At 49.0% G+C, this 27,865-nt stretch overlaps 7 non-coding genes across 7 annotated transcripts; all 7 read right to left on the minus strand.

The window, feature by feature from the left end:
* Positions 1 to 1,631: 1,631 nt before the first annotated feature.
* trnay-gua (transfer RNA tyrosine (anticodon GUA)) lies at positions 1,632 to 1,717 on the minus strand. Its single transcript is given in 2 exon segments — positions 1,632 to 1,667; positions 1,681 to 1,717. It is a non-coding gene; the product is annotated as a tRNA-Tyr (tRNA).
* A 506-nt stretch (positions 1,718 to 2,223) lies between these two features.
* Positions 2,224 to 2,296, minus strand: trnaa-agc (transfer RNA alanine (anticodon AGC)). The gene has a single exon. It is a non-coding gene; the product is annotated as a tRNA-Ala (tRNA).
* Positions 2,297 to 5,080: 2,784 nt separating this feature from the next.
* trnay-gua (transfer RNA tyrosine (anticodon GUA)) lies at positions 5,081 to 5,166 on the minus strand. Its single transcript is given in 2 exon segments — positions 5,081 to 5,116; positions 5,130 to 5,166. It is a non-coding gene; the product is annotated as a tRNA-Tyr (tRNA).
* A 4,107-nt stretch (positions 5,167 to 9,273) lies between these two features.
* Positions 9,274 to 9,361, minus strand: trnay-gua (transfer RNA tyrosine (anticodon GUA)). The gene is given in 2 exon segments: positions 9,274 to 9,309; positions 9,325 to 9,361. It is a non-coding gene; the product is annotated as a tRNA-Tyr (tRNA).
* A 2,108-nt stretch (positions 9,362 to 11,469) lies between these two features.
* Positions 11,470 to 11,542, minus strand: trnaa-agc (transfer RNA alanine (anticodon AGC)). The gene has a single exon. It is a non-coding gene; the product is annotated as a tRNA-Ala (tRNA).
* An 8,495-nt stretch (positions 11,543 to 20,037) lies between these two features.
* On the minus strand, positions 20,038 to 20,123 carry trnay-gua (transfer RNA tyrosine (anticodon GUA)). Its single transcript is given in 2 exon segments — positions 20,038 to 20,073; positions 20,087 to 20,123. It is a non-coding gene; the product is annotated as a tRNA-Tyr (tRNA).
* A 3,671-nt stretch (positions 20,124 to 23,794) lies between these two features.
* On the minus strand, positions 23,795 to 23,880 carry trnay-gua (transfer RNA tyrosine (anticodon GUA)). The gene is given in 2 exon segments: positions 23,795 to 23,830; positions 23,844 to 23,880. It is a non-coding gene; the product is annotated as a tRNA-Tyr (tRNA).
* Positions 23,881 to 27,865: the final 3,985 nt, after the last annotated feature.

A 27,865-nucleotide genomic window follows, 5' to 3' on the forward strand; every position in this document is an offset into this window, starting at 1 on the left:
ATAACATTCCAGCTCTTATACTCAATACTACGATTAATAAAGGCCAATGTACCAAAAGCTCTATTTACGACCCTATCTACCTGTGACGCCACTTTTAGGGAATTTTGTATCTGTATTCCCAGATACCTCTGTCCCACTGCACTCCTCAGTGCCTTACAACCCTGTATGTTCTACCTTGGTTTATCCTTACAACGTGCAAAAACTCACACTTGTCAGTATTAAACTCCATCTGCCATTTTTCAGCCCATTTTTCCAGCTGGTCCAAGTCCCTCTGCAGGCTCTGAAAACCTTCCTCACTGTCTACTACACATCCAATCTTTGTATCATCAGCGAACTTGCTGATCCAATTTACCACATTATCATCCAGATCATTGATATAGATGTCAAATAACAATGGACCCAGCACTGATCCCTGTGGCACAGCACTAGTCACAGGCCTCCACTCAGAGAAGCAATTTTCTACCACTACTCTCTGGCTTCTTCCATCGAGCCAATGTCCAATCCAATTTACCACCTCTCCATGTATACCTAGCGACTGAATTTTCCTAACTAACCTCCCATGCGGGACCTTGTCAAAGGACTTACTGAAGTCCATGTAGACAATATCCACTGCCTTCCCTTCATCCACTTTTCTGGTAACCTCCTCGAAAACTCCAACAGATTGGTCAAACATGACCTACCACGCACAAAGCCAAGTTGACTCTCCCTAGTAAGTCCCTGTCTATCCAAATGCTTGTAGATTCTGTCTCTTAGTACTCGATCCAATAACTTACCTACTACTGACGTTAAACTCACCGGCCTATAATTTCCCGGATTACTTTTCGATTCTTTTTTAAACAACGGAACAACATGAGCCACTCTCCAATTCTCCGGCACTTCACCCGTAGACAGCGACATTTTAAATATTTCTGCCAGGGCCCCCGCAATTTCAACACTAGTCTCCTTCAAGGTCCGCGGGAACACCCTGTCAGGTCCCGGGGATTTATCCACTTTAATTTTCCGCAAGACATCAAGCACCTCTTCCTTTTCAATCTGTACAGTTGCCGTGGTCTCACTACTTGATTCCCTCAATTCCATAGATTTCATGCCAGTTTCCTTAGTAAGTACAGACGCAAAACACCTATTTAAGATCTCCCCCATTTCCTTTGGTTCTGCACAAAGCCGACCACTCTGATCTTCAAGAGGACCAATTTTACCCCTTACAATCCTTTTGCTCTTAATATACTTGTAAAAGCTCTTTGAATTATGTGGATTTTGTCACTTATAGTCTTGGTCTTCCTGTGTTTTTGTGATATCATACCGGAGGAACATGGTATCATTTTTAATGCATTGTAAGTTGATTTAAAAGAACAAGGACTGAATGTCGTCATAACCTAATCTAATCTGATCTAACATTTCCATCTCTGTGTTACCTTAGGACGAGTGACGGTTGTCGTAGTGTCAGAGCAGCAAGCTTGAGGACATAGCGCTCAGAAATGTGACCCAGTGATCAACTGGCCTTGCCTGTTATGTGATTAGATGCCTCTGTATTCTATCCCGTCACGAGTCGGAGCAATTCAGCCTGCAGTCTTGTGCCACCGAGAAGCTCTGTAGTACGGAATTGATGATCGGCGTAGTAAAAGAAGTCCCGATCCTTCGAGCCGGATTCGAACCAGCGACCTAAGGATGACTCCATTTCCTCTACAGTCCTCCGCTCTACCAACTGAGCTATCGAAGGACAAGCGACACCGAGTTTCGCCACGTTGGCTCCTACCGACAATGATTATGCAGATTTTCATCCTAGTATCTCTCGGCCCACAACAACAGCCTCCCAATTGCAATATCTAGTCCTTCCAACACTAGGGGACACAGGCGATCGGATGACGCACATCACCGAGCTTATCACCATTCTGGGTGCGACTCCAACACAGCTCTTTGATCTTCTTTGCTTGTCAAAATCAAAGGGTACTCAGCTTTCTCATTTCGCCCCGTGTCCAGGGCAAATTCCTTTTGACCACTGAACTGATTGCTATCTGAATGGTCGCCTGCAGCTCATGCATTACTGAAATACCAGCTGCCAGCTAGCTTTTCCTCCTACCTGCCTTCAACGCAGCAGACCTTCAACATGCCCATCTTTCCTTTGCCTGAGACATGTTCCTCTCCATCTCGCCACCCCTACCTTTTGTGCATTCCAACATTCAGAGCAATTTGATGAGACGAGTGCCTCTGAATACAAAACGTCAATGGAGAATGCGAGCATCGATCTCGCTACCTCTCGCATGCTAAGCGAGCGCTCTACCATTTGAGCTAATTCCCCAGCACATCCATTTCCCCTCCTGTGATTTGCTCTGCGCCACAAGCACCATTGCATGCCTGCCACTGCTCACCGTTGCACAATCATCAGCTCACACACAGACACGCTCACTCAATCATCAACCAACCACTCCGACACACATACGGTCGCTCTCTGCCCCTGTCACCTTTCATGTTTCCAAACGGCAATTCATGCTATCGCATGCAAAGAATTATCCTTCTGTCTATTTTTACAACCGATTGTTATTGCAGTTGGAATTGATATCTCCACTTCAATGCAGCGACAAACATTCGGCGTACAATCACTTCCTCACAGAGACACCGAAACATACCGGGTAATGCGTCGCTTCCGTGAACATGCATATTCACGTCATCTGAAATCTGGCCCTCAATACCCACATATTACCAACAACACTACAGTTAGCAACATTTCCGCATTCACCATTCCTGGATCATTACGCTCCGGCGGGAACTCATGTGTCAGAAGCAGAACATCTTCATGAACCAAGGACATGACTGCGTCAGCCATTTCTTCTGGCAGATTGTAAAACTCCATCTACGACTCAACATTCTGGTGGAAATCTACACTGCACTCAAAGGAGCAATCTCGGATCCGCCATACCTGCCTATTTCGTTGCCGCATTCTCCGACACTTTTGCAAAAGTACAGCCAAATGACAAATCAGCTGAACAGCTCAATGACTGAATTCCATCATCACGGGACGATTTGCTTCTCTCCGGGTCGATGATAGGAGGGACAACACACTGCAGACATACGCACACTGCAAACCTGCTGTTCCAAGAGCTCGCTTGCGCAGGACGATTCAATTTTATTCTCCTGTACACTTAATGCAGATCTGCCTCTTCTGTTTCACCGCTCCCACTTCAAACCTCTTGCAGAAGTATGGAGATTTTTCTCCCAACTTGTGCCACCACATTAGTTGAGCCTCATTGCAATTCAACGGATATATGGAAACGACATAAGGCCGTTAACAATGTCGTCAGCTGCCTTCGTTTTCAACGGCGCCCTCCAACGATGCGCCGGAATTCAGATTTTGGCATCCCTTCCTCGTGCAGTTTGGAATCGCTCAACCTACACTGATTGCTAAATGTCTTCCAACGAAGAGGTCACCGATGTTCCATCTGGGCCTTGGTGTCGGTCTCTTCTTCTGTAAACGTGCTACGCCCGGCCTCTTCGGTGATGAATATCTGTTACCTGTCAAGTAGGAGGCCGTGCACAATTCTGATTTGATGGAGGCAGACATGTGAGCACGGAGGAACATCTGGTGAAACCTGTGACAGGCCTGCCTCGCTGCCGCTGCTATGTGTCATCCGAAATCTCCGGAGGGGAATATCCTGAATCCTCGGCTTTGCCTGTTGCTTAGCGGCCGGGACCTGGGTCGATGCGCTCGGCAGAGATTGTACTCGGTGCTCGGCGTCGGAGGGCCGGTCGGAAGATCGAAGTTTTCGGACGGACTCAGAATAGGACTCTGGGCGGGTGTTTCCAGGACGCTGTATCAGCAGTTTCGCGACGCTGGAAGCGCATGGCAGGGGGAGTTTCTTCCTTCTACCGTCTGCGTGAGATGATGAGGCCATCAGGTCTTTGAAACTTTTTTTTCGGTGCCCATGGTCTGCTCTTATCAAATTACGGTATTACTTTGCACTGTTGTAACTATTTGGTAGAATTATGTGTTTTTTGTCAATTTTAGTCTTGGTCAATAGACAATGGGCAATAGATCATAGGTGCGGAAGTAGAGCATTCCGCCCTTCGAGCCAGCATCGCCATTCACTGTGATCATGGCTGATCATCCACAATCTGCATCCAGTTCCTGTCTTATCCCCAGAACCTTTGATAGCGCTATCTTTAAGAGCTCTATCCATCTCTTTCTTGAAAGCATTAAGAGACTTGGCCTCCACAGCCTTCTGGGGCAGAGCATTCCGTGTATCCACCACTCTCTGGGTGAAAAATTTCTTCCTCAACTCCGTTCTAAATGGCCTACCCCTAATTCTTAAACTGCGGCCTTTGGTTCTCGACTCACCCATCAGCGGGAACATGCTTCCTGCCTGCAGCGTGTCCAATCCCTTAATAATCTTATTGTTTCAATCAGATGCCCTCTCATCCTTCTAAATTCCAGTGTACACAAGCCCAGTCGCTCCAATCTTTCAACATATGACTGTTCCGCCATACCGGGAATTAACCTTGTGAACCTGAGCTGCACTCCCTCAATAGCAAGACTGTCCTTCCTCAGATTTGGGGACCAAAACTGCACACAGTACTCCAGGTGTGGCCTCACCAGGGCCCTGTACAGCTGCAGGAGGACTTCTTTGCTCCTATACTCAATTCCCCTTGTTATGAAGGCCAGCATGACATTAGTTTTCTTCAATGCCTGCTTTACTTGCATGCTTGCTTTCAGTGATTGATGTTCAAATCTGTCTTGTGTTTCTGTGATATCATACCTGAGGAACATGCTATCATTTTTAACGCATGTATTTTAAAATTACAGTAAGCGAGGACTGAGTGTCCTCATCATCTAATTATATCCAATCTAATATTGCTATCTTTGTGTTAATTTAGGACGAGTGAGAGTTGTCGTACTGTCAGAGCAGCAAGCGTGAGGACATAGCGCTCTGAAATGTCATCCAGTGATCAGCTGTCCTTACCTGTTATGTGATTCGATGCCTCTGTATTCTATCCGGTCACGACTCGGAGCAATTCGGACTGCAGTCTTGTGCCACCGAGAAGCTCTGTAGTACGGAATTGATGATCGGCGTAGTAAAAGAAGTCCCGATCCTTCGAGCCGGATTCGAACCAGCGACCTAAGGATGACTCCATTTCCTCTACAGTCCTCCGCTCTACCAACTGAGCTATCGAAGGACGAGCGACATCGAGCTTCGCCACGTTGGCTCCTACCGACAATGATTATGCAGATTTTCATCCCAGTGTCTCTCGACCCACAGCAACAGCCTGCCAAATGTAATATCTAGTCCTTCCAGGACTAGGGGCCACAGGCGACCGGATGACGCACATCATCGAGCTTAACACCATTCTCGGTGCGACTCCAACACAGCTCTTTGATCTTCTTTGCTTGTCAAAATCAAAGGCTACTCATCTTTCTCATTTCGCCCTGTGTCCAGGGCAAATTCCTATTGAGCACTGAACTGATTACTGTCTGAATGGTCGCCTGCAGCTCATGCATTACTGAGAGACCAGCTGCCAGCTAGCTTTTCCTCCTACCTGATTTCAACGCACCTTCGACATGTCCGTCTTTCCTTTGCCTAAGACACGTTCCTCTCCATCTCCGCCACCCCTACCTTTTGTGCATTCCAACATTCAGAGCAATATGATGAGACGAGTGCCTCTGAATACAAAATGTCAATGGAGAACGCGAGCATCGATCTCGCTAACTCTCGCATGCTAAGCGAGCGCTCTGTCATTTGAGCTAATTCCCCAGCACATCCAGTTGCCCTCCTGTAATTTGCTCTGCGCCACAAGAACCATTGCATGCCTGCCACTGCTCACCGTTGCACAATTATTAGCTCGCACACAGACACACTCACTCAATCATCAACCAACCACCCAGACACACATACGGTCGCTCTCTGCCCCTGTCACCTTTCATGTCCCCGAACGACAATCCATTCGCCAGCATGCAAAGAATTATCCTTCTATTTTTACAACCGATCGTTATTGCAGTTGGAATTGATATCTCCACTTAAATGTAGTGACAAACATTCGGCGTACAATCACTTCCTCACAAAGACACCGAAACATAACGTGTAATGCATCGCTTCCGTGAACATGCGTATTCACCTCTGCTGAAATCTGGTCCGTCAACACCCACATATCACAAGCAACACCACAGTTAGCAACCTTTCCAATTCAGAGTTCCTGTACTATTACGCCCCGGCGGGACCTTATGTGTCAGAAGCAGAACTTCATCATGAACCAAGGAGTTGTCCGCGTCATCCATTTCTTCTGGCAGGTTGTAAAGCTCCATCACCGACTCAACATTCTGCTGGAATTCTACACTGCTATCAAAGAGAGCATACTCAGATCTGCCGTTCCTATTTCGTTGCCGCATTCTCCGACACTTTTGGAAAAGTACAGCCAAATGACAAATCAGCTGAACAGCTCAATGACTGAATTCCATCATCACGGGACGATTTCCTTCTCTCCGGGTCGATGATAGGAGGTACAATCATCAGCTCACACACAGACACACTCACTCAATCATCCACCAACCACTCAGACACACACGCGGTCGCTCTCTGCCACTGTCACCTTTCATGTCCCCAAACGACAATTCATTCTCCTCCATGAAAAGAATTATATTTCTGTTTATTTCTATAACCGATAGTGACGGCAGTTGGAATTGATATTGGCATACGGGCACCGGGTGGAAACGGACAAAAGCGCAAGACACAGACACTGAATTACTAGGGACAGGAGTAGGATACAGGGCGATGGCAATGACATAGACAGGAAAACTAGAAGGGAGCTAGGAGCCCGGGCTTGGACTCCGAGCCAGAGACTGCACAAGAACCTCGGCCGCAGAGCCAGGCAAGGACGCGGTTTGGCAGGCAGGCGGGACGAGACTTGAGATTTGAGGCGAGGCTGGAGACTGGAGTCAGGAAACGAGGCGATGCGAGGCTGGAGACCGGAGGCAGGAGACTTGAGGCGAGGCGAGGCTGGAGACCGGAGGCAGGAGACTTGAGGCGAGGCGAGGCTGGAGGCTGGACACTTGAGGCGAGGCTTGGCAGGCTCCTCCTGGGCAGGGCGCGGATCACCACCCGACAGAGGCAAGTGACAGGAAGGGACAGAACCAACCCCAGATATAGGCAAGACGGCCTGGCCTACCTGGGCGGAGGAAAGGGACAAGAAGGGAGCTAGGAACATGGTGGCTCCAGTACAAGACTGCAGGCATGACGAGGCGAGAGTTTCCAGCAAGCCAAGGCGAGCGTTTCCAGCAAGACAAGGCAGGGCTTCAGGCGAGGAAACAGAACGCAGAGGAACGGATACAAGGACTAAGGACAAGAACAATCCAGCAACCACGCCCTGGTCTCTGGAGGTATTTATGCAGCCAACGCCAACGAGCATCAGCTGCCTCAGGTAGCTCAACAAGGACAGAAACAGGGTAGAAAGGAAAACCTGGGGCAAGAGTCGAAGGACCGGACCGTGAACCGGAATATGGACTTCACGGACCGGACTATGACAGATATCTGGACTTCAAAGTAGCGACAAAAATTCAGCGTAGAATCACTTCCTCATGCAGACACCGAAACAAACCGTGCAAAGCGTCGTTTCCGTGAACATGCAGATGCCCCTCAGCTGAAATCTGGCCCCTCAACACTTACATATCACCAACAGCACCACTGTTAGCAACCTTCCCGCATTCACCTTTCCTGTATAATTACGCCACGGAGGGAACTCATGTGTCAAAAGCAGGACTTCTTCATGAACCAAGGAGATGGCCGCGTCATCCATTTCTTCTGGATTGTAAAACTCCAACTACCACTCAACAGTCTGCTGGAAATCTACGCTGCTATCAAAGTGAACATTCTCGGATCTGCCGTTCCTGTCTATTTCTTTGCCGCATTCTCCGACAATTTTGGAAAACTACAGTCAAATGTTAAATCTCCTGAAAAGCTCAATGACTGAATTTCATCATCACTGGACGATTTGCCTCTCTCCTGGCCGGTGATAGGAGGGACAAAACACTGCAGACATACGCACAATGCAAACCAGCCGTTCCAAGAGCTCGCTTGTGCAGGGCGCTCCAATCTCATGCTCCTGTCCACTTTACTCACATCTGCCTCTTCTGTTTCACAACTCCCACTTCAAAGCTCTTGCAAAAATATGAAGATTTTCTCCCGACTTGTGCTACCATACAGTTGAGCCAAATTCCACCTCAGCGGATATACGGGAACGAGATAAGGCCGATAACAATGTCGTCAGCTGCTTTCGCTTTCAACGGTGCCCTCCAACCATGTGCCGAAATTCAGATTCTGGCATCCCTTGCTCGTGCAGTTTGGAATCGCTCAACCTAGACTGATTGCTAAATGTCTTCCAACGAAGAGGTCACCGATGTTCCACCTGGGACTTTGTGTCGGTCTCTTCCTCAGTACACTTGCTACGCGCGGCCTCTCTGGTGATGAATATCTGTCACCTGTCAAGTAGGAGGCCGAGCACAATTCTGATTTGATGGGGGCAGACGTGAGAGCACGGAGGAATATCTCGTGAAATTTCTGAAATGCCTGCTTCGCTGCCGCTGCTACGGTGTGATCTGAAATCTCCGGAGGGGAATGCCCCGAATCCTCGGCTTTGCCTGTTGCTTGGCGGTCGGGACCCGGATGGATTCGTTCGGCAGAGAGATTGCTTGGTGCTCGGTGTCGTAGCGCTGGTCGGAGGATCGAAATTTTCGGACGGACTAAAAGTTTGGACTGTGGTCAGGTGCTTCCAGGACGCTGCAGCGGCAAGTTCGCGGCGCTGGAAGCTCATGGCAGGGAGAGTTTCTTCCTTCTACCGTCTGCGTGAGATGACGAGGCCATCGGGTCTTTGAGATTTTTTTTCCGTGCCCATGGTCTGCTCTTATCAAATTGCGGTATTGCTTTGCACTGCTTAGTCTTGGTCTGTTTTGTGTTTCTGTGATATCATACCGGAGGAACATGGTATCATTTTTAACGCATGCATTTCAAAATTGCAGTAAACGAGGACTGATCATATCTAATCATCTCTAATCTAATATTTCCATCTTTGTGTTACTTTAGAACGAGTGAGATTTGTCGTACTGTCAGAGCAGCAAGCGTGAGGACATATCGCTCTGAAATGTGACCCAGTGATCTGCTGCCCTTGCCTGTTATGTGATTAGATGCCTCTGTTTTCTATCCTGTCACGAGTCGGAGCAATTCGGACTGCAGTCTTGTGCCACCGAGAAGCTCTGTAATGCGGATTTGATGATCGGCGTAGTAAAAGAAGTCCCACTCCTTCGAGCCGGATTCGAACCAGCGACCTAAGGATGCCTCCATTTTTCCTCTACAGTCCTCCGCTCTACCAACTGAGCTATCGAAGGAAAAGCGACAACAAGATTCGCCATGTTGGCCATTACCGACAATGATTATGCAGATTTTCATCCTGGTGTCTCTGGACCCACAGCAACGGCCTACCAATTGCAATATCTAGTCCTTCCAGCACTAGGGGCCACAGGCGACCGGATGACGCACATCACCGAGCTTATCACCATTCTCGGTGCGACTCCAACACAGCTCTTTGATCCTCTTTGCTTGACAAAACCAAAGGCCACTCAGCTTTCTCATTTCGCCCAGTGTTCAGGGCAATTTCTTTTTGACCACTTAACTCAGTTCTGTCTGAGTGGTCGCCTGCAGCTCATGCATTACTGAAACACCAGCTGCCAGCTAGCTTTTCGTCCTACCTGCCTTCAACGCAGCAGACCTTCGACATCTCCGTCTTTCCTTTGCCTGAGACGCGTTCCTCTCCATCTCCGCCACACCTACCTTTTGTGCATTCCAACATTCAGAGCAATTTGATGAGACGAGTGCCTCTGAATACAAAATGTCAATGGAGAATGCGAGCATCGATCTCGCTACCTCTCGCATGCTAAGCGAGCGCTCTACCACTTGAGCTCATTCCCCAGCACATCCAGTTCCCCTCCTGTAATTTGCTCTGCGCCACAAGCACCATTGCATGGCTGCTACTGCTCACCGTTGCACAATCAGCAGCTCACACACAGTCACACTCACTCAATCATCAACCAACCACTCCGACACACATACGGTCGCTCTCTGCCCCTGTCACCTTTCATGTCCCCGAACGACAAATCATTCTCCAGCATGCAAAGAATTATCCTTCTATTTTTACAACCGATTGTTCTTGCAGCTGGAATTGATATCTCCACTTAAATGTAGTGACAAACATTCGGCGTACAATCACTTAATCACAGAGACACCGAAACATAACGTGTAATGCATCGCTTCCGTGAACATGCGTATTCACCTCCGCTGAAATCTGGCCCGTCAACACCCACATATCACAAGCAACACCAAAGTTAGCAACCTTTCGAATTCAGAGTTCCTGTACTATTACGCCCCGGCGGGACCTCATGTGTCAGAAGCAGAACTTCATCATGAACCAAGGAGTTGTCCGCGTCATCCAGTTCTTCTGGCAGGTTGTAAAGCTCCATGTAGGACTCAACATTTTGCTGGAATTCTACACTGCTATCAAAGAGAGCATACTCGGATCTGCCGTTCCTGTCTACAACACGGTGGATCATCTGGTGAAACTTCTAAAATGCCTTAATAAACGAGGACTGAGTGTCCTCATCATCTGATCTAATCTAATATTTCTATCTTTGTGTTCCTGTAGGACGAGTGAGTGCTGTCGTACTCTCAGAGCAGGAAGCGTGAGGACATAGCGCTCTGAAATGTGACCCAGTGATCTGCTGGCCTTGCCTGTTATGTGATAAGATGCCTGTGTATTCTACCTCGTCACGACTCGGAGCAATTCGGAGTGCAGTCTTGTGCCACCGAGAAGCTCTGTAGTACGGAATTGATGATCGGCGTAGTAAAAGAAGTCCCGCTCCATCGAGCCGGATTCGAACCAGCGACCTAAGGATGACTCCATTTCCTCTGCAGTCCTCCGTTCCTACAACTGAGCTATCGAAAGAAAAGCGACGCCGAGCTTCGCCACGTTGGCTCCTACCGACAATGATTATGCAGATTTTCATCCTGGTGTCTCTCGACCCACAACAACGGCCTGCCAATTGCAATATCTAGTCCTTCCAACACTAGGGGCCGCAGGCGACCGGATGACGCACATCACCGAGCTTGTCACCATTCTCGGTGCGACTCCAACACAGCTCTTTGATCTTCTTTGCTTCTCAAAATCAAAGGTTATTCCGCTTTCCCATTTCCACCAGTGTCCAGGGCAATTTCCTTTCGACCACTTAACTGATTTATGTCTGAATGGTCGCCTGCTGCTCATGCATTACTGAAACACCAGCTGCCAGCTGGCTGTTCCTCATATCTGCTTTCAACGCAGCAGATTCCCCCCTTTCCTTTGACTGAGACACGTTCATGTTCCTCTCCGCCGTCCCTATATTTTGTGCATTCCAAACTTCAGAGCAATTTAATGAGACGAGTGCCTCTGGATACAAAATGTCAATGGAGAATGCGAGCATCGATCTCGCTACCTCTCGCATGCTAAGCGAGCGCTCTACCATTTGAGCTAATTCCCCAGCACATCCGGTTCACCTCCTGTAATTTGCTCAGCGCCACAAGCACCATTGCATGCCTGCCGCTGAATACCGTTGCACAATCAACAGCTCACAGACAGACACACTCACTCAATCATCAACCAACCACTCAGACACACATACGGTCGCTCTCTGCCACTGTCACCTTTCATGTTCCCAAACGGCAATTCATTCTATCGCATGCAAAGAATTATCCTTCTATTTTCACAACCGATTGTTATTGCAGTTGGAATTGATATCTCCACTTCAATGCAGCGACAAACATTCGGCGTACAATCACTTCCTCACAGAGACACCGAAACGTACCGTGTAATACGTCGCTTCCGTGAACATGCATATTCACGTCATCTGAAATCTGGCGCTGAATACCCACATATCACCAACAACACCACAGTTAGCAACATTTCCGCATTCACCTTTCCTGGATCATTACGCCCCGGCGGGAACTCATGTGTCAGAAACAGAACATCTTCATGAACCAAGGAGATGGCAGCGTCATTCATTTCTTCTGGCAGATTGTAAATCTCCATCTACGACTCAACGTTCTGTTGGAACTCTACACTGCACTCAAAGGAGCAATCTCGGATCCGCCATACCTGCCTATTTCGTTGCCGCATTCTCCGACACTTTTGGAAATGTACAGCCAAATAACAAATCAGATGAACAGCGCAATGACTGAATTCCATCATCACGGGACGATTTGCTTCTCTCCGGGTCGATGATAGGAGGGACAACACACTGCAGACAGACGCACACTGCAAACCTGCTGTTCCAAGAGCACGCTTGTGCAAGACGATTCAATTTCATGCTCCTGTACAGTTAATGCAGATCTGCCTCTTCTGTTTCACAGCTCCCACATCAAACCTCCTGCAGAAATATGGAAATTTTTCTCCCGACTTGTGCCACCACATTAGATCAGCCACATTGCAACTCAGCAGGTATATGGAAACGACATAAGGTCGTTAACAATGTCGTCAGCTGCCTTCGTTTTCAACGGCGCCCTCCAACGATGCGCCGGAATTCAGATTCTGGCATCCCTTCCTCGTGCAGTTTGGAATCGCTCAACCTAGACTGATTGCTAAATGTCTTCCAACGAAGAGGTCACCGATGTTCCATCTGGGCCTTTGTGTGGGTCTCTTCCTCTGTACACTTGCTACGCCCGGCCTTTCCGGTGATGAATATCTGTTACCTGTCAAGTAGGAGGCCGTGCACAATTCTGATTTGATGGAGGCAGACGTGAGTGCACGGAGGAACGTCTGGTGAAACTTCTGAAATGCCTGCTTCGCTGCCGCTGCGATGTGTGATCTGAAATCTCCGGAGGGGTATATCCTGAATCCTCGGCTTTGCCTGTTGCTTAGCGGCCGGTACCTGGGTGGATGCGCTCGGCAGAGATGGTACTCGGTGCTCGGTGTCGGAGGGCCGGTCGGAAGATCGAAGTTTTCGGACGGACTCAGAATAAGACTGTGGGCGGGTGCTTCCAGGACGCTCTATCAGCAGTTTCGCGGCGCTGGAAACTCATGGCAGGGGGAGTTTCTTCCTTCTACAGTCTGCGTGAGATGATGAGGCCATCAGGTCTTTGAAATTTTTTTTTCGATGCCCATGGTCTGCTCTTATCAAATTACGGTATTACTTTGCACTGTTGTAACTGTTTGGTAGCATTATGTGTTTTTTGCCAATTTTAGTCTTGGTCAATAGACAATGGGCAATAGATCATAGGTGCAGAAGTAGAGCATTCCGCCATTCGAGCCAGCACCGCCATTCACTGTCATCATGGCTGATCATCCACAATCTGCATCCAGTTCCTGTCTTATCCCCATAACCTTTGATAGCGCTATCTTTAAGAGCTCTATCCATCTCTTTCTTGAAAGCATTCAGAGACTTGGCCTCCACTGCCATCTGGGGCAGAGCATTCCATGTATCAACCACTCTCTGGGTGAAAAATTTCTTCATCAACTCTGTTCTAAATGGCCTACCCCTAATTCTTAAACTGTGGCCTTTGGTTTTCGACTCACCCATCAGCGGGAACATGCTTCCTGCCTGCAGCGTGTCCAATCCCTTAATAATCTTATATGTTTCAATCAGCTGCCCTCTCATCCTTCTAAATTCCAGTGTATACAAGCCCAGTCGCTCCAATCTTTCAACATATGACTGTCCCGTCATCCCGGGAATTAACCTTGTGAACCTACGCTGCACTCCCTCAATACCAAGACTGTCCTTCCTCAGATCTGGGGACAAAACTGCACACAGTACTCCAGGTGTGGTCTCACCAGGGCCCTGTACAGCTGCAGAAGGAACTCTGCCATCTGGCTTTTCCTCATATCTGCTTTCAACGCAGCAGATTTCCCCCTTTCCTTTGACTGAGACACGTTCATGTCCCTCTCCGCCGTCCCTATATTTTGTGCATTCCAAACTTCAGAGCAATTTAATGAGACGACTGCCTCTGGATACAAAATGTCAATGGAGAATGCGAGCATCGATGTCGCTACCTCTCGCATGCTAAGCGAACGCTCTACCCTTTGAGCTAATTCCCCAGCACATCCGGTTCACCTCCTGTAATTTACTCAGCGCCACAAGCACCATTGCATCCCTGCCGCTGAATACCGAATGCACAATCAGCAGCTCACACACAGACACACTCATTCAACCATCAACCAACCACTCAGACACACATACGGTCGCTCTCTGCCACTGTCACCTTTCATGTCCCCAAATGACAATTCATTCTCCTGTATGAAAAGAATTATACTTCTGTCTATTTCTACAGCCGGTTGTGACGGCAGTTGGAATTGATATTGGCATACGGGCACCGGTTGGAAACGGACAAAAGCGCAAGACACAGACACTGAAGTACTAGGGACAGGACTAGGATACAGGGCGATGGCAAGGACATGGACAGGAAAACTAGGAACCTGGAACAGGACTGAACAAGGGAGCTAGGAGCCCGGGCTTGGACTCCGAGCCAGAGACTGCACAAGAACCTCGGCCCCAGAACCACGCAAGGACGCGGCTTGGCAAGCAGGCGGGACCAGACTTGAAAATTGAGACTTGAGGAGAGGCGAGGCGAGGCTGGAGACTGGAGTCAGGAGACCTGAGGCGAGGCGAGGCTGGAGACTGGATGCAGGAGACTTGAGGCGAGGCGAGGCTGTAGGCTGGAGCCTTGAGGCGAGGCTTGGCAGGCTCCTCCTGGGCAGGGCGCGGATCAACACCCGACGGAGGCAAGTGACAGGAAGGGACAGAACCAACCCCAGATACCGGCAAGACGGCCTGGCTTACCTGGGCGGAGGAAAGGGACAGGAAGGGAGATAGGAACATGGTGGCTCCAGTACAAGACTGCAGGCATGACGAGGCGAGGGTTTCCAGCAAGCCAAGGCAAGTGTTTCCAACAAGACAAGGCGCGGATTTCCAGCAAGACAAAGCGAGGGTTTCCAACAAGACAAGGCAGGGCAACAGGCGAGGAAACAGAAGGCAGAGCAACGGATACAAGGAGTAAGTACAAGAACAATCCAGCAACCACGCCCTGGTCTCTGGAGGTATTTATGCAGCCAGCGCCAACGAGCATCAGCTGCCTCAGTTAGCTCAACAAGGACAGAAACAGGGTAGAAAGGAATACCTGGAGCAACAGTCGAAGGACCGGACCGTGAACCGGAAAATGGATTTCACGGACCGGACTGTGACATATATCTAGACTTCAAAGTAGCGACAGAAATTCGACGTAGAATCACTTCCTCATGCAGACACCGAAACAAACCGTGCAATGCGTCGCTCTCGTGAACATGCAGATGCCCCTCAGCTGAAATCTGGCCCCTCAACACCCACATATCAACAACAGCACCACTGTTAGCAACCTTCCCGCATTCACCTTTCCTGTATAATTACGCCACGGAGGGAACTCATGTGTCAGAAGCAGGACTTCTTCATGAACAAAGGAGATGGCCGCGTCATCCATTTCTTCTGGATTGTAAAACTCCAACTACCACTCAACAGTCTGCTGGAAATCTACGCTGCTATCAAAGTGAACATTCTCGGATCTGCCCTTCCTGTCTATTTCGTTGCCGCTTTCTCCGACAATTTCGGAAAACTACAGGCAAATGTTAAATCTCCTGAAAAGCTCAATGACTGAATTTCATCATCACTGGACGATTTGCCTCTCTCCTGGCCGGTGATAGGAGGGACAAAACACTGCAGTCATACGCACACTGCAAACCAGCTGTTCGAAGAGCTCGCTTGAGCAGGGCGCTCAAATCTCATGCTCCTGTACATTTTACTCACATCTGCCTCTTCTGTTTCACAACTCCCACTTCAAAGCTCTTGCAGAAATGTGAAGATTTTTCTCCCGACTTGTGCCACCACACAGTTGAGCCAAATTCCACCTCAGCGGATATACGGGAACGAGATAAGGCCGATAACAATGTCGTCAGCTGCTTTCGCTTTCAACGGTGCCCTCCAACCATGTGCCGAAATTCAGATTCTGGTATCCCTTGCTCGTGCAGTTTGGAATCGCTCATCCTAGACTGATTGCTAAATGTCTTCCAACGAAGAGGTCAACGATGTTCCATCTGGGAATTTGTGTCGGTCTCTTCCTCAGTACACTTGCTACGCGCGGCCTCTCTGGTGATGAATATCTGTCACCTGTCAAGTAGGAGGCCGTGCACAATTCTGATTTGATGGAGGCAGACGTGAGAGCACGGAGGAACATCTGGTGAAATTTCTGAATGCCTGCTTCGCTGCCGCTGCTACTGCATTTTAAAATTACAGTAAGCGAGGAATGAGTGTCCTCATCATCTAATTATATCCAATCTAATATTTGTATCTTTGTATAACTTTAGGACATGTGAGAGTTGTTGTACTGTCAGAGCAGCAAGCGTGAGGACATATCGCTCTGAAATGTGACCCAGTGATCTGCTGGCCTTGCCTGTTATGTGATTAGATGCCTCTGTATTCTACCTCGTCACGACTCGGAGCAATTCGGACTGCAGTCTTGTGACACCGAGAGGCTCTGTAGTACGGAATTGATGATCCGCGTAGTAAAAGAAGTCCCGATCCATCGAGCCGGATTCGAACCAGCGACCTAACGATGACTCCATTTCCTCTACAGTCCGCCGTTCCTACCACTGAGCTATCGAAGGAAAAGCGACACCAAGCTTCGCCACGCTGGCTCCTACTGACAATGATTATACAGATTTTCATCCTGGTGTCGTTCGACCCAGAGCAACAGCCTGCCAAATGTCATATCTAGTCCTTCCAGCACTAGGGGCCACAGGCGACCGGATAAAGCACATAACCGAGCTTATCACCATTCTCGGTGCGCCTCCAACACAGCTCTTTGATCTTCTTTGCTTGTCAAAATCAAAGGCTGCTCAGCTTTCTCTTTTCGCCCAGAGTCTAGGGCAATTTCCTTTCGACCACTTAACTGATTTCTGTCTGAATGGACACCTGCTGCTCATATACTACTGAAGCACCAGCTGCCAGCTGGCTCTTCCTAGTATCTGCTTTCAAGGCAGCAGATTTCCCCGTTTCCTTTACTGAGACACGATCCTATCTCTCTCCGCCACACCTATCTTCTCTACATTCCAAACTTCTCAGCAACTTGATGAGACGAGTGCCTCTGGATACAAAACGTCAATGGAGAATGCGAGCATCCATCTCGCTACCTCTCGCATGCTAAGCGAGCGCTCTACCATTTGAGCTAATTCCCCAGCACATCCAATTCACCTCCTGTAATTTCGTCTGCGCCACAAGCACCATTGCATGCTTGCCGCTGCTCACCTTTGCGCAATCATCAGCTCACACACAGACACACTCACTCAATCATCAACCAACCACTCAGACACACATACGGTCGCTCTCTGCCACTGTCACCTTTCATGTTCCCAAACGACAATTCATTCTATCGCATGCAAAGAATTATCCTTCTGTCTATTTTTACAACCGATTGTTATTGCAGTTGGAATTGATATCTCCACTTCAACGTAGCGACAAACATTCAGCGTACAATCACTTCATCACAGAGACACCGAAACATTCCGTGTAATGCGTCGCTTCCGTGAACATGAATATTCACCTCAGCTGAAATCTGGCCCTCAATACCCACATATCACCAACAACACCACAGTTAGCAACATTTCCGCATTCACCTTTCCTGGATCATTACGCCCCGGCGGAAACTCATGTGTCAGAAGCAGAACATCATGAACCAAGGAGATGGCCGCGTCATTCATGTCTTCTGGCAGATTGTAAATCTCCATCTACGACTCAACATTCTGGTGGAAATCTACACTGCTGTCAAAGGAGCAATCTCGGATCCGCCATACCTGCCTATTTCGTTGCTGCATTCTCCGACACTTTTGGAAATGTACAGCCAAATGACAAATCAGCTGAACAGCTCAATGATTGAATTCCATCATCACGGGACGATTTACTTCTCTCCGGGTTGATGATAGGAGGGACAACACACTGCAGACGTACGCACACTGCAAACCTGCTGTTCCATGAGCTCGCTTGTGCAGGACGATCCAATTTCATGCTCCTGTACACTTAATGCAGATCTGCCTCTTCTGTTTCACAGCTCCCACTTCAAACCTTTTGCAGAAATATGGAGATTTTTCTCCCGACTTCTGCCACCACATTAGTTGAGCCTCATTGCAACTCAGCGGATATATGGAAACGACATAAGGTCGTTAACAGTGTCGTCAGCTGCCTTCGTTTTCAACGATGCCCTCCAACGATGCGCCGGTATTCAGATTCTGGCATCCCTTCCTCGTGCATTTTGGAATCGCTCAACCTACACTGATTGCTAAATGTCTTCCAACGAAGAGGTCACCGATGTTCCATCTGGGCCTTTGTGTCAGTCCTTCCTCTGTGCACTTGCTACGCCCGGCCTCTCCGGTGATGATTATCTGTTACCTGTCAAGTAGGAGGCCGTGCACAATTCTGATTTGATGGAGGCAGACATGTGAGCACGGAGGAACATCTGGTGAAACTTGCGAAATTCCTGCTTCGCTGCCGCTGCTATGTGTGATCCGAAATCTCCGGAGGGGAATATCCTGAATCCTCGGCTTTGCCTGTTGCTTTGCGGCCGGGACCTGGGTGGATGCGCTCGGCAGAGATGGTACTCGGTGCTCGGTGTTGGAGGGCCGGTCGGAAGATCGAAGTTTTCGGACGGACTCAGAATAGGACTGTGGGCGGGTGCTTCCAGAACGCTGTATCAGCAGTTTCGCGGCGCTGGAAACTCATGGCAGGGGGAGTTTCTTCCTTCTACCGTCTGCGTGAGATGATGAGGCCATCAGGTCTTTGAAACTTTTTTTTCGGTGCCCATGGTCTGCTCTTATCAAATTACGGTATTACTTCGCACTGTTGTAACTATTTGGTAGAATTGTGTGTTTTTTGTCAATTTTAGTCATGGTCAATAGACAATGGGCAATAGATAATAGGTGCAGAAGTAGAGCATTCCGCCCTTCGAGACAGCACAGCCATTCGCTGTCATCATGGCTGATCACCCACAATCTGTATCCAGTTCCTGCCTTATCCTCATAACCTTTGATAGCGCTATCTTTAAGAGCTCTATCCATCTCTTTCTTGAAAGCATTCAGAGACTTGCCCTCCACAGCCTTCTGGAGCAGAGCATTCCGTGTATCCGCCACTCTCTGGGTGAAAAATTTCTTCTTCAACTCCGTTCGAAATGGCCTACCCCTAATTCTTAAACTGTGGCCTTTGGTTCTGGACTCATTCATCAGCGGGAACATGCTTCCTGCCTGCAGCGTGTCCAATCCCTTAATAATCTTATTGTTTCAATCAGATGGCCTCTCATCCTTCTAAATTCCAGTGTATACAAGCCCAGTCGCTCCAATCGTTCAACAGACGACTGTCCCGCCATCCCGAGAATTAATCTTGTGAACCTACCTTGCACTCCCTCAATAGCAAGACTGTCCTTCCTCAGATTTGGGGACCAAAACTGCACACAGTACTCCAGGTGGGGTCTCACCAGGGCCCTGTACAGCTGCAGAAGGAACTCTTTGCTCCTATACTCAATTCCCCTTGTTATGAAAGCCAGCATGACATTAGCTTTCTTCACTGCCTGCTGTACTTCCATGCTTACTTTCAGTGACTGATGTTCAAATCTGTCCTGTGTTTCTGTGATATCATACCGGAGGAACATCGTATCATTTTTTAACGCATGTATTTTAAACTTACAGTAAACGAGGACTGAGTGTCCTCATCATCTAATTATATCCAATCTAATATTTCTATCTTTGTGTTACTTTAGGACGAGTGAGAGTTGTTGTACTGTCAGAGCAGCAAGCGTGAGGACATAGCGCTCTGAAATGTCATCCAGTGATCTGCTGGCCTTGCCTGTTATGTGATTAGATGCCTCCGTATTCTATCCCGTCACGAGTCGGAGCAATTCGGACTGCAGTCTTGTGCCACCGAGAAGCTCTGTAGTACGGAATTGATGATCGGCGTAGTAAAAGAAGTCCCGATCCTTCGAGCCGGATTCGAACCAGCGACCTAAGGATGACTCCATTTCCTCTACAGTCCTCCGCTCTACCAACTGAGCTATCGAAGGACGAGCGACATCGAGTTTCGCCACGTTGGCTCCTACCGACAATGATTAAGCAGATTTTCATCCTGGTGTCTTTCGACCCAGAGCAACAGCCTACCAATTGTAATATCTAGTCCTTCCAGCACTAGGGGCCACAGGCGACCGGATGACGCACATCATCGAGCTTAACAGCATTCTCGGTGCGACTGCAACACAGCTCTTTGATCCTCCTTGCTTGACAAAACCAAAGGCCACTCAGCTTTCTCATTTCGCCCAATGTTCAGGGCAATTTCTTTTTGACCACTTTACTCATTTCTGTCTGAATGGTCGCCTGCAGCTCATGCATTACTGAAACACCAGCTGCCAGCTAGCTTTTCTTCGTATCTGCCTTTAACGCAGCAGAGCTACGACATTTCCCGCTTTCCTTTTACTGAGACACGTTCATGTCCCTCTCTGCTACCCCTATATTTTGTGCATTCCAAACTTCAGAGCAATTTAATCGGATGAGTGCCTCTGGATACAAAATGCCAATGGAGAATGCGACCATCGATCTCGCTACCTCTCGCATGTTAAGCGACCGCTCTACCATTTGAGCTAATTCCCCAGTACATCCGATCCACCTTCTGTAATTTGCTCAGCACCACAAGCACCATTGCAGGTCTGCCGCTGAATACCGTTGCACAATCAGCAGCTCACACACAGACACACTCACTCAATCATCGACCAACCACTCAGACACACATACGGTCGCTCTCTGCCACTGTCACTTTTCATGTTCCCAAACGACAATTCATTCTCCTGCATGAAAAGAATTATACTTCTGTCTATTTTTACAACCGATTGTAACGGCAGTTGGAATTGATATTGTCATACGGGCACGGGCTGGAAACGGACCCAAGTACAAGACACAGACACTGAAGTACTAGGGACAGGACTAGGATACAGGGCGATGGCAAGGACATGGACAGGAAAACCAGGAACCTGGAACAGGACTGAACAAGGGAGCTAGGAGCCCGAGCTTGGACTCCCAGCCAGAGACTGCACAAAGACCCAGTACCTGGGTCTTGCCTCTGGCTCGGCCCCAGAACCAGGCAAGGACGATTCTTTGCAGGCAGGCGGGACGGGACCTGAGACTTGAGACTTGAGACTTGAGGCGAGGCGAGGCTGGATACTGGAGTCAGGAAGCTTGAGGCGAGGCGGGGCTGGAGACTGGAGGCCGGAGACTTGAGGTGAGTCGAGGCTGGAGGCCGGAGACTTGAGGAAAAGCGAGGCTAAAGGCCGCCGACTTGAGGCAAGGCGAGGCTGGAGGCTGGAGACTTCAGGCAACGCAAGGCTGGAGGCTGCAGACTTGAGGCGAGGCTTAGCAGGTTCCTCCTGGGCAGGGCGCGAATCACCACCCAACAGAGGCAAATGACAGGACGGGACAGAACCAACCCCAGATAACGGCAAGACGGCCTGGCTTACCTGGGCGGAGGCAAGGGATAGGAAGGGAGCTAGGAACAGAGTGGCTACAGTACAAGACTGTAGGCATGACGAGGCGATAGTTTCCAGCAAGACAAGGCGAGCGTTTCCAGCAAGAGAAGGTGAGGGTTTCCAGCAAGACAAGGCGAGCGTTTCCAGCAAAACAAGGAGAGCGCTTCCTGCAAGACAGGGCAGGGTTTCAGGAGAGGAAACAGAAGGCAGTGGAAGAGATACAATGTGTTAGGACAAGAACAATCCAGCAACCACGCCCTGGTCTCTGAAGGTAGGTATGCAGCCAGCGCCAACGAGAATCAGCTGCCTCAATTAGCTCAACAAGGACAGAAACAGGGTAGAATGGAAAACCTGGAGCAAGGGTCGATGAACCGGACCGGGAACCGGAATATGGACATCACGGACCGAACTATAACAGATATCTAGACTTCAAAGTAGCGACAAAAATTCGGCGTAAAATCACTTCCTCATGGAGACGCCGAAACATACCGTGCAATGCGTCGCTTCCGTGAACATGCAAATGCCCCTCAGCTGAAATCAGGCCCCTCAACGCCAACTTATCACCATGTTAGCAACCTTCCCGCATTCACCTTTACTGTATTATTACGTCACGGAGGGAACTCGTGTGTCAGAAGCAGAACATCTTCATGAACCAAGGCAATGGCCGCGTCATGCATTTCTTCTGGCAGATTGTAAAACTGCATCAGCGACACAACATTGTCCTGGAATTCTACACTGCTATCAAACAGAGCATTCTCGGATCTGCCGTTCCTGTCTATTTCGTTGCCGCATTCTCGGACAGTTTTGGAAAACTACAGCCAAATGACAAATCAGCTGAAAAGCCCAATGACTGAATTCCATCATCAATGGACGATTTGCCTCTCTCCGGGACGCTGATAGGAGGGATAAAACACTGCAGACATATGCACACTTCAAACCTGCTGTTCCAAGCGCTCGCTTCTGCAGGGCGCTCCAATTTCATGTTGCTGTACACCTAATGAACATCTGACTCTTCTGTTTCACAGCTCTCACTTCAAATCACTCGCAAAAATATGAAGATTTTGCTCCGGACTTGCGCCACCCACAGATGAGCCGAATTCCACCTCAACGGATATATGGAAACGACATAAGGGCGATGGCAATGCCGTCAGCTGCCTTCACTTTCAACGGTGCCCTCCAACGATCAGCCGAAATTCAGATTCTGGCATCCCTTGCTCGTGCAGTTTGGAATCGCTCATCCTTGACTGATTGCTAAATGTCTTCCAACGAAGAGGTCACCGATGTTCCATCTGGGCCTTTGTGTCGGTCTCTTCCTCTCTACACATGCTACACGCGGCCTCCCTGGTGATGCATATCTGTTATCTGTCAGGTAGGAGGCCGTGCACCATTCCGCATTGATGGAGGCAGACGTGATGCACGGAGGAACATCTGGTGAAACTTCGGAAATGCCTGCTTCACTGCCGCGGCTACTGTGTGATCGGATATCTCCGGAGGGAAATGCCCCGAATTCACGGTTTTGCCTGTTGCTTGGCAGCCGGGGCCCGGGTGGAAGCTTTCGGCAGAGAGGTTGCTCGGTGCTTGGTGTCGGAGCGCTGGTCGGTGGCTGGAAGTTTTCGGACGGACTCAGACTTTGGACTGTGGTCGGTTGCTTCCAGGACACTGCATCGGCAAGTTCGAGCCGCTGGAAGCTCATGGCAGGGGGATTTTCTTCCTTCTACCGTCTGCGTGAGGTGACGATGCAATCGGGTCTTTGAGACTTTTTTTTCCGTGCCCATGGTCTGCTCTTATCAAATTGCGGTATTGCTTTGCACTGCTTAACTATATGGTAGAATTATGTAGTTTTTGTCACTTTTAGTCTTGGTTTGTTTTGTGTTTCTATGATATCATACCTGAGGAACATGGTATCATTTTTAATGCATGCATTTTAAAATTACAGTAAGCGAGGACTGAGTGTCCTCATCATCTAATTATATCCAATCTAATATTTCTATCTTTGTGTTAGTTTAGGACGAGTGAGAGTTGTCGTACTGTCAGAGCAGCAAGCGTGAGGATATAGCGCTCTGAAATGTCATCCAGTGATCTACTGGCCCTGCCTGTTATGTGATTAGACGCCTCTGTATTCTATCCCGTCACGAGTCGGAGCAATTCGCACTGCAGTCTTGTGCCACCGAGAAGCTCTGTAGTACGGAATTGATGATCGGCGTAGTAAAATAAAGCCCCGATCCTTCGAGCCGGATTCGAACCAGCGACCTAAGGATGACTCCATTTCCTCTACAGTCCTCCGCTCTACCAACTGAGCTATCGAAGGAAAAGCGACACCAAGCTTCGCCACGCTGGCTCCTACCGACAATGATTATACAGATTTTCATCCTGGTGTCTTTCGACCCAGAGCAACAGCCTGCCAAATGTAATATCTAGTCCTTCCAGCACTAGGGGCCACAGGCGACCGGATGACGCACATCATCGAGCTTAACACCATTCTCGGTGCGACTCCAACACAGCTCTTTGATCTTCTTTGCTTGTCAAAATCAAAGGATAATCATCTTTCTCATTTCGCCCCGTGTCCAGGGCAAATTTCTATTGAGCACTGAACTGATTACTGTCTGAATGGTCGCCTGCAGCTCATGCATTACTGAGAGACCAGCTGCCAGCTAGCTTTTCCTCCTACCTGATTTCAACGCACCTTCGACATGTCCGTCTTTCCTTTGCCTAAGACACGTTCCTCTCCATCTTCGGCACCCCTACCTTTTGTGCATTCCAACATTCAGAGCAATTTGATGAGACGAGTGCCTCTGAATACAAAATGTCAATGGAGAACGCGAGCATCGATCTCGCTAACTCTCGCATGCGAAGCGAGCGCTCTGCCATTTGAACTAATTCCCCAGCACATCCAGTTCCCCTCCTGTAATTTGCTCTGCGCCACAAGAACCATTGCATGCCTGCCACTGCTCACCGTTGCACAATCATTAGCTCGCACACAGACACACTCACTCAATCATCAACCAACCACCCAGACACACATACGGTCGCTCTCTGCCCCTGTCACCTTTCATGTCCCCGAACGACAATCCATTCGCCAGCATGCAAAGAATTATCCTTCTATTTTTACAACCGATTGTTATTGCAGTTGGAATTGATATCTCCACTTAAATGTAGTGACAAACATTCGGCGTACAATCACTTCCTCACAAAGACACCGAAACATAACGTGTAATGCATCGCTTCCGTGAACATGCGTATTCACCTCTGCTGAAATCTGGTCCGTCAACACCCACATATCACAAGCAACACCACAGTTAGCAACCTTTCCAATTCAGAGTTCCTGTACTATTACGCCCCGGCGGGACCTTATGTGTCAGAAACAGAACTTCATCATGAACCAAGGAGTTGTCCGCGTCATCCATTTCTTCTGGCAGGTTGTAAAGCTCCATCACCGACTCAACATTCTGCTGGAATTCTAAACTGCTATCAAAGAGAGCATACTCAGATCTGCCGTTCCTGTCTATTTCGTTGCCGCATTCTCCGACACTTTTGGAAAAGTACAGCCAAATGACAAATCAGCTGAACAGCTCAATGACTGAATTCCATCATCACGGGACGATTTCCTTCTCTCCGGGTCGATGATAGGAGGTACAATCATCAGCTCACACACAGACACACTCACTCAATCATCCACCAACCACTCAGACACACACGCGGTCGCTCTCTGCCACTGTCACCTTTCATGTCCCCAAACGACAATTCATTCTCCTCCATGAAAAGAATTATATTTCTGTTTATTTCTATAACCGATAGTGACGGCAGTTGGAATTGATATTGGCATACGGGCACCGGGTGGAAACGGACAAAAGCGCAAGACACAGACACTGAATTACGAGGGACAGGAGTAGGATACAGGGCGATGGCAATGACATAGACAGGAAAACTAGAAGGGAGCTAGGAGCCCGGGCTTGGACTCCGAGCCAGAGACTGCACAAGAACCTCGGCCGCAGAGCCAGGCAAGGACGCGGTTTGGCAGGCAGGCGGGACGAGACTTGAGATTTGAGGCGAGGCTGGAGACTGGAGTCAGGAAACGAGGCGAGGCGAGGCTGGAGACCGGAGGCAGGAGACTTGAGGCGAGGCGAGGCGAGGCTGGAGACCGGAGGCAGGAGACTTGAGGCGAGGCTTGGCAGGCTCCTCCTGGGCAGGGCGCGTTACTCCTGGGCAGGGCGCGGATCAACAGCCGACAGAGGCAAGTGACAGGAAGGGACAGAACCAACCCCAGATACCGGCAAGACGGCCTGGCTTACCTGGGCGGAGGAAAAGGACAGGAAGGGAGATAGGAACATGGTGGCTCCAGTACAAGACTGCAGGCATGACGAGGCGAGGGTTTCCAGCAAGCCAAGGCAAGCGTTTCCAACAAGACAAGGCGCGGATTTCCAGCAAGACAAAGCGAGGGTTTCCAACAAGACAAGGCAGGGCTTCAGGCGAGGAAACAGAAGGCAGAGCAACGGATACAAGGAGTAAGTACAAGAACAATCCAGCAACCACGCCCTGGTCTCTGGAGGTATTTATGCAGCCAGCGCCAACGAGCATCAGCTGCCTCAGTTAGCTCAACAAGGACAGAAACAGAGTAGAAAGGAATACTTGGAGCAACGGTCGAAGGACCGGACCGTGAACCGGAAAATGGATTTCACGGACCGGACTGTGACAGATATCTAGACTTCAAAGTAGCGACAAAAATTCGGCGTAGAATCACTTCCTCATGCAGACACCGAAACAAACCGTGCAATGCGTCGTTTCCGTGAACATGCAGATGCCCCTCAGCTGAAATCTGGCCCCTCAACACCCACATATCACCAACAGCACCACTGTTAGCAACCTTCCCGCATTCACCTTTCCTGTATAATTACGCCACGGAGGGAAACGATGTGTCAGAAGCAGGACTTCTTCATGAACGAAGGAGATAGCCGCGTCATCCATTTCTTCTGGATTGTAAAACTCCAACTACCACTCAACAGTCTGCTGGAAATCTACGCTGCTATCAAAGTGAGCATTCTCGGATCTTCCGTTCCTAACTATTTCTTTGCTGCATACTCCGACAATTTCGGAAAACTACAGTCAAATGTTAAATCTCCTGAAAAGCTCAATGACTGAATTTCATCATCACTGCACAATTTGCCTCTCTCCTGGCCGGTGATAGCAGGGACAAAACACTGCAGACATACGCACACTGCAAACCAGCTGTTCCAAGAGCTCGCTTGAGCAGGGCGCTCAAATCTCATGCTCCTGTACATTTTACTCACATCTGCCTCTTCTGTTTCACAACTCCCACTTCAAAGCTCTTGCAGAAATATGAAGATTTTTCTCCCGACTTGTGCACCACACAGTTGAGCCAAATTCCACCTCAGCGGATATACGGGAACGAGATAAGGCCGATAACAATTTCGTCAGCTGCTTTCGCTTTCAACGGTGCCCTCCAACCATGTGCCGAAATTCAGATTCTGGCATCCCTTGCTCGTGCAGTTTGGAATCGCTCATCCTAGACTGATTGCTAAATGTCTTCCAACGAAGAGGTCACCGATGTTCCATCTGGGAATTTGTGTCGGTCTCTTCCTCAGTACACTTGCTACGCGCGGCCTCTCTGGTGATGCATAGCTGTTATCTGTCAAGTAGGAGGCCGTGCACAATTCCGCATTGATGGAGGCAGACGTGATGCACGGAGGAACATCTAGTGAAATTTCTGAAATGCCTGCTTCGCTGCCGCGGCTACTGTGTGATCGGATATCTCCGGAGGGAAATGCCCCGAATTCTCGGCTTTGCCTGTTGCTTGGCAGCCGGGGCCCGGGTGGAAGCTTTCGGCAGAGAGGTTGCTCGGTGCTCGGTGCTCGGTGTCGGAGCGCTGGTCGGAGACTGGCAGTTTTCGGACGGACTCAGACTTTGGACTGTGGTCGGTTGCTTCCAGGACGCTGCATCGGCAAGTTCGAGCCGCTGGAAGCTCATGGCACGGGGATTTTCTTCCTTCTACCGTCTGCGTGACATGACGAAGCAATCGGGTCTTTGAGACTTTTTTTTCTGTGCCCATGGTCTGCTCTTATCAAAATGCGGTATTGCTTTGCACTGCTTAACTATATGGTAGAATTGTGTGTTTTTTGTCACTTTTCGTCTTGGTCTGTTTTGTGTTTCTGGAATATCATACCTGAGGAACATGGTATCATTTTTAATGCATGCATTTTAAAATTACAGTAAGCGAGGACTGAGTGTCCTCATCATCTAATTATATCCAATCTAATATTTCTATCTTTGTGTAACTT

This window comes from Mobula birostris, chromosome 1, assembly GCF_030028105.1.
Source record: "Mobula birostris isolate sMobBir1 chromosome 1, sMobBir1.hap1, whole genome shotgun sequence".
Classification (NCBI taxonomy): domain Eukaryota; kingdom Metazoa; phylum Chordata; class Chondrichthyes; order Myliobatiformes; family Myliobatidae; genus Mobula; species Mobula birostris.